The sequence below is a fragment of the Suncus etruscus genome, chromosome 7, assembly GCF_024139225.1.
Source record: "Suncus etruscus isolate mSunEtr1 chromosome 7, mSunEtr1.pri.cur, whole genome shotgun sequence".
Lineage (NCBI taxonomy): Eukaryota > Metazoa > Chordata > Mammalia > Eulipotyphla > Soricidae > Suncus > Suncus etruscus.
Genome location: NC_064854.1, coordinates 114,571,786 through 114,579,124, shown reverse-complemented (window position 1 = coordinate 114,579,124; position 7,339 = coordinate 114,571,786). Strand labels below are relative to the sequence as shown.

The 7,339-nt window shown below is 37.1% G+C and overlaps 1 pseudogene; it reads right to left on the bottom strand.

The window, feature by feature from the left end:
• Positions 1-5,366: 5,366 nt before the first annotated feature.
• On the bottom strand, positions 5,367-5,876 carry LOC126014162 (adenylate kinase isoenzyme 6-like; annotated as a pseudogene).
• Positions 5,877-7,339: the final 1,463 nt, after the last annotated feature.

Genomic DNA, 7,339 nt, shown 5'->3' with positions numbered 1-7,339 from the left:
AAAATTAACTTTCTGTTTTGTCAGGAAAATTTCAGGCCTAGTCTCTTAGGAACACGGTGTCAGGTTATTTGGAGACTCTATGTGCTGCGTTCAGAAGAACAGAGGCACTGATGTCAAATAAATAGGTTAAAGTAAACCCAAGTCCAGGAAATTTAATGTACACAACATTAGTAAGCAGGACGACTCAAATTTTTCTGCAATATACTGCACAAAGACATTCAACTGAAAACAACTTTCCATCTTTCCTGAGTCTTCAGAATGAGTGAAAAGCCTTGTAAATTCCTTTTCTGCTTTGCTTCTGTTCAAGAGTCCCTTCCCAAGACTAAAAACTCCATTAGCAAACAAAGGAATGTTTGCAAGACAAAACCAAAATAATAAAAAAAGAAAAAAAAAAAGAAGAATGGAAGCAGAGTTCCTGTTTTCAACTGTTGATTGTATCACAGTTGCTATTTCTCGCGATCAGATTATTCACCTGGAAAGTGTAAGAACAAACAAATCTTCCAATTAACACTTATTGGGAAAGTGCTGAGTTTCCAGAATCAAAATCTTGATTGGGGCCATCTCTCCTTATCTGAGAGATCCTCATTTGAAGGCAACCAGGGCCTGTTTATATCCAGCATTCTTACAGTGACTGTGTGTGCTTACTTTCTGCTGCAATTATCGCCTATATGTACAGTAATTGTTAATTAGTACATTTGTAGCCAGCCGCCACGGGAAAAAAAAAAACAAAACAGGATGACATTCTTACATCGTGATTAGGGGTTTTGTGAGCCTTTGGGGGTGTGTGGGGGGACACTTTCTCACTGGAGACTCTTCCGCCCCATTCAGCACATTCAGCTCTTTCTAGGGGAAGTTAAAAGCTGCAGTTGATAATCCCTAAAGTATGACTTGGAGGAGTATAAAAGATGCAGTGTATGAGCAATTGGATGAGGAAGCCTTTTATGTGGCAAGTGACAGGCCGAGTGAAGAGTGGGGCGGACTTGCCTTTCTAAGGTAGAGAGAGGAGCTGGAAGAGCAAGGCAGTTAGAAGCCTTTTAATCATCTCATTGCTGCCTTGTTCCTGCCCCTTGATTCACCTTGTTTCTCAGTGCCAACCAGCTCCTCGCTGCCATTTTCCTCTAAAAGATGGGGAGGGGGGGTGAGGGAGTGATGCGACTTTTGGTAGGGACCCAGTTTTCTCACTGAATGCCAGCTCAGCCAGCTGGCAAAGAACAGGCCAAGCCTTCTTCAGAGGGGGTTAGCAAAAAAAAAAAACCAAATTAGCATGCTTCATTTTAAAAACTTGCTTGTATTTAAAGACTAATTCATGACAAACAGTGGCTCCCCCACTGAGGTCTGGCACCCTGGGAGCTGGCACCGAACCAAACACATGCAACTAATTGCCACCCTTGGATGACATGCAACTAACAAGCTCCATTTTTGAGGCAGTAGATTCACTAAGAATGTAACCCCGGAAGGCAGTGGTGGCAGAAAAGCTCCTTTCATAACCCCGTTCTAGGCTAACCAAGGCAAGGAAGAGCCTGAAAAACACCTTTGTCTCCCAGGAACTGAGAATTTATCTCCACGAATGGTTGCAAACATGGCTAATGCGGAGGACCATGGCCAGAGCACTGTCATCCCCCTAATGGTTTTTGCTCCTGGAAACACCATGCTTTCAAAGGTCTGCACCTTGCCCCATTCACAGATCTAGCAACAACCAGTGTTCTCACTCAGTTTAAGTGTTCAGGTCGCCTTTAAATTTATGAAGGCTCTGGAGCCCTGGTTCTTTTGGTTGCAATCACAGCTTCTCCATTTGCTAAGAACAGGCAGGGAGCAGAACCCATTTACTGTGGGTGTGAAATCCTTCAGTTTTCACACTTATAAACTGCAAAAACATTTGCACTTATCTTGCCGGGTTCTTATGAGTATGGATGAGTTAATGGAGTGGTGTACATTTGAGAGTACCTGGCATGTCCTCACTTCTTTATGAAAAAAATCCTTTAAATCTGAGCTCACTTAGCCTCATGAAGAACATTTTTCCTGCACATTTGAGGTTAGAGAACATATTTCTCCCCATAAATTTCCCAAGGATTCTATTTCTGCCTTGGTTCACCATTTCTTCCCTTCTTCAACTGTCTTTAAGTTTCTGTTCAAGCCTGTAATGATTAATCCTTTCTATCCTCAAGGCCCCACTTCAATGCCTTCTTCTCCAGGAGTCTTCTCTACTATCCTAGTTACAATAACTCCCCACACTCTTGATACACAAAAGACATTATCACAAACACATGATCATATGTATGTGCCTATGAGATTTTTTGTGTGTGTGGGGGAGCCACACCTGGTGGTGTTCAGGGGTTACTCTTGACTCTGTGATAAAAATCACTCCTAGAAGGCTCAGGGGACTGTATGGAAAGTTGAGGATTATACCCAGGTTGGCTGCATGCAAGACAAATGCCCTACCTGCTGTACTATAACTTCAGCAGCAGCCTATAAGATTTTCACTCTTTGCCAACTATATTGGAGTATCATCTATTAGTAATTTGCACAAAGTAGCACTCAAAGAATGTTTGGTGAAAAAGTAAGTAGATGGTTAAGTGGAAAATGTGCTATATTGATTATTACCTGTATGCTACATGTTTTTTTTATAAATTATAATAATATCTATTTAAGCCCCATAGTTAAAACATGTTTGTAGCTAGGTTTCAGTCATGAAAATTATACCCTCTTCACCAGTGCAACTTTCCCCTAACCAATGCCCCTCGTCTCCTGCCTTCACCACTCCTGCCTGTCTTAAGACATTCTATTTCTCTCACTCATTACTATTGTTATGTTAGTTGCTGGTATAGTTATTTCTCTAACTGAACTCACCACTATTTGTCATAAGCTTCATATCATGGGCTGATCCTTTCAGCCCATTTCTACTGTCTCTGGGTATTATTACATGCTCTCTTTTATTTTTCTTAAAATGAGTGAAACTATTCTGTGACTCTCTCCCTCTAACTTTTTTCACTAAGCATAATTGTTTTCATGTCCATCCGTGTATACGAAAATGTCATGACTTCATTTTTCCTGACAGCTTCAGAGTTATTCCATGCCAGCTAGTCTAGCCTTTCTGGAAAACAATATGGATAATCCTCAATAAACTAGAAATTGAGCTCCCATATGATCCAGCAATACCAGTTCTAGGGATATACCTTAGGAACACAAAAACAGAAAACAAAAATGCCCTCTGCATACCTATGTTTATTGCAGTGCTATTTACAAATCGCTAGAATCTGGAAACAAACCAGATGTCTGACAACAGATGAGTGGCTAAAGAAACGATGCTACAGTTTTGAAAGGTATTGCCCAAGAAGAAGGAAAAGAGACTCATATTTTTGTCACAAATTATGATTTCTATTTATTCTGTTATTGACTTTCACTCTCAAATAAGACTTACCAGCAAGATGTGTCATTATCTGCTCTAGTCCACTACAACTATCATAGCAAAATACTATAGGCTGAATGGCTTAAACAAGATCTCTAGCTGTTTAAAGTTAAAGATAAAGATGTAATCAGATTTTATATCTCTTGTTGATATAAAGGTGACCACTATCTTGCCTATGCATGTGACCTTTACTGGACATAAATGTATGTGCCAACATGATACATTTATCTTTGCACATGAATCCATGGTTCCTCTTAATATTGACATAAAATCATACAGAATTCTACATTCTGATCCAATTTAGCCTTAATTACCTTTTTAAATTCCTTATTTCAAAATACAGTTGGATGGGGGAGACTAACTTCACCAAATGTTCTGACAGGACAACATTTAAGAACATTTATAACAATAATACATACAAGTGCTCAATTTTTAAATATCTTGGAAATGACAGACACCCTATGTGTGCATAGGGTGGGTGGAAGGAACCGTGCATAATTCTTAGATTCCTGAGATAAAAGAGTTCTAACATTTTGACCTTAATTATATAAGGAAAAATTTAATTCAGTGAAAACAGACCTGCTACTACATACAAACTCTTTTATTTACATACAAATTCTACTTCTTTTCAGAATTTGTGGAAATCTGTTAGAGGACACAGCTACTCCATTGCTAGAGTTAGTATCAGCACCTCCGGCACACTGGATTCAGCTAAGCCACAACTTTGCTAAAAGAATGAATGGAATTTTCCACTTAAGTTCGTTTAGGCTTAGGGTCACTTCAGTCTTTCTCATGTATATATAGTTGATATGAATTTTAACTTTCTAAACATTGACCAGAAAATTTGGTCCTGAAAATCTGAATCAGATCTTCATGCCACTTTCTAATTCTAATTGCTGTTCTATACCATTTATACTAGGTAGCTTGAATTTCTCTCATTGTTTCATGCTCTCAGCTAAATCCCTCACTTCAATCCATAAGCTAATGATGCCTTTGATATTTGCTCGTATCATTATCTTTAGAGGCTTAACACTTTTCCACTGTAAAATATTGACTTATAGACCCTCGTGTCCTTCTTGCAGATTTTTTTTTAACTATTTAAGAATAGGAATGTGTTGTGTTCATATATTGGCTTACTTCAACCAATATCTAATGTTACCTAAGACACAGCACAACACGTTGTGTCTTGGTAAGAGTTTCTCATAAACTATTCTGGAAATATAATAGTGTTGCTAAGCATCAGAAGCAACACATTTCAAAGTCACTCAGATCCATTAATGAGTGGTCAATACTCTTGGGAGGTCAAATATCTCCCTTTACTTTTAACCTCAGCAACTAACTTGTTGACCCAGAAATATTTCACACCTTCACCATGACTTACCTATTTGTCTAAAATAATAAAGAGGAAAATGAGAGGCTATTAGATTCATTTCCATTCTTCAGTCAATCTTCATTATAAATTATTAATCAGTTAAAGTATTGCCAAGAAATTTTCAGGCCTCTTTCCAAAAGTATAATCATTTTCAAATGAGCAATTCACCATTTTATTCACCTAAAAGCTATAGAATTTCTAGATAAGCTAATTCTTTTAAATTATTTTGTCTTATGTATATGAGGGGATGTAAAAGAGATCTACATGAAATGACAATAGTGTCCCCATTACTTATCTATTAATGATTGGTGTTATAGAATCTAAACTTAAAAATGTTCTAAAATATTTTTTTAAAAAACAGTGGTCAAATTTGTTCATTAGCATTTGAAACTTGAAAAGATGAATGTTTACTTCTTAATCCTTTATGTTCATTAAATTTGAGATTTAGTTTTCTCATGGAGGAAACAATCCACAATAAATCTTTATATAATTCATCTTCTAGTTTTATAGTTTTAATAAAATTTTATTAATCATTGGGTAATTTATATGATGTGGAGAAAACTGCTATAAAATGTCAATCTTATACTTTTAAGAGCTATGATCTTTGACCCATGACTCAATCTGTTTCATTATCTGGTTATTATATTATTATATTATTCTCCAGGTGGTCTAGATTATTGCTGACCAACTGATGCAATATTTCTTCTTTGTAGGATCCTACAGTTTCATCATAAATAACTTGAAAAGTTTCACACTGAATATTTTCTTTGAGTTTCTTCTCTTTATAATCCTATTTCAAGTCTTTTGTACAGCACTATGTTATCTGTTCTCAACACATAAACAGTATGAAACCAACACTCTGGGAAGAAATCACAACTATGATAATCCACAATAACTCGACCCTCTCTCATTTGGTTTTCTAACCCAACAATCACTCTGTTTTCAGCAAAAACTGGACAGTTACTCTTCGTCATAGACATCAAACAACTGCCCTTGTCTAGCTAAATCACCTACGTTTCAGTTCTGATCCAAGTTCTTTGCCCAGTGTCGTTTTCCAACTCCTGGAGTACCGGTGAGCAGTATATTCGGAAGCAACATGGTCCTCGGCTCGAAGGCTCTCAGAAGAAGTGGTACATATGTGCCCTAAAATATTTCTTAACCAGTTAGGTATTTGTAACTTTGTTCTTAATAATATATACGATCTCTCTACATATCTATCACTTCTTGCCAGAACGAAGGGATTAAATGTGACCATTTTTTTACAGTTGATCCAATAAGATACATCCAAAAGACATTTTTTTTTCATAAAATTTTTTCTTTCCCAAGTGAAGAAAATGTCAAAGGAAGGCAAAAAACGCACAGCTGAAAGCTGGCAATCTTGGGAAATGAGGGCAGGCCAATCCTCAGCCCCGTGGAAGCCATGCCTACTGCATCCATCACTCCATCATTGTTGATTTGCGTAGGGCCCCGTTTTTTCACTCCTCCACCATTCTCTGAAGACACACCAATCTGACCAAATTTGGACTGATATCACCAGGGCTTTCTGGAGTGAGAGCAGGCATTCCCCCACCCCACCATCTACATTTTACTACTTCCAGGAGACCTGGCAATGAGAACTCACCCCACCAAACTACAGTATCAGTAATTCCAATGTGTAGCCAAGGTCACTTAATGTTTGGAAATAAATAACAGAGTGGTCAACTAGCAACAAAAGCTTACTAAACTTTCTGCCAGTGCCTTAATTACCTCATTGGAGATACCACAATTTTCACAAATTTGCTTATCAGTTGTAAAGTATGATTATGGCAGGGCAAAGATGTTATAACAGAGATTCAGTCATGTATTGCCCCATTACTACTATTGTTACTTCTTAGAGATAACTTTCCAAAATTACAGTGTGCAGTTTGCATCATCAGTCTCATTAGACGGTCATCAACACTCCCAGATTTTATGTAAATACTTTCTAAAAGATAGTGAGATATATATTGCTAAAAATACTATTTTTATATTTATTCTTTAGAAGAATTATCTTTTGAACTAAGTCTTTACATTGCTTAGCCATATTTTGATATCCTTACCAATGAGAATAAAGTTTAGGAAATAACATTTTTCTTTTAATTTAAAGAACATCCTCTGGATTATGTACTCATGCTCATTGAACCCTGGAATGTTCTCTTTGGGAGGCTGTCTTATATCAGAGATACTTCACTAGGTAACAGTCAAGTGTTATTTTTTTATACGTTTGCACTTGGGACAAATCTGGCAGAACTCAGCAGTTATTCCTGGCAGTACTCAGGGAAACAGGTGGTACTGGGAATCAAACCTGGGCCTCCCACGTGCTAAGCATAAGCTCTAGCTCCTTGAGTTATCTCTATTATTCAGAGGTGTAAAAATTTTGAAATTATTTTTGTAATTCTACTTTTGAGGGTTTTTTTTGGCTATATAACAATTTGGGCTTATTTAATTTTAAAATTGTCTAAGATTTATCATAATTTATGATGCATTTTCAGAAATTCTTAAAAATGCAAGAAAAAGATTCTGAAGCTACCCAGCAAGCAAGT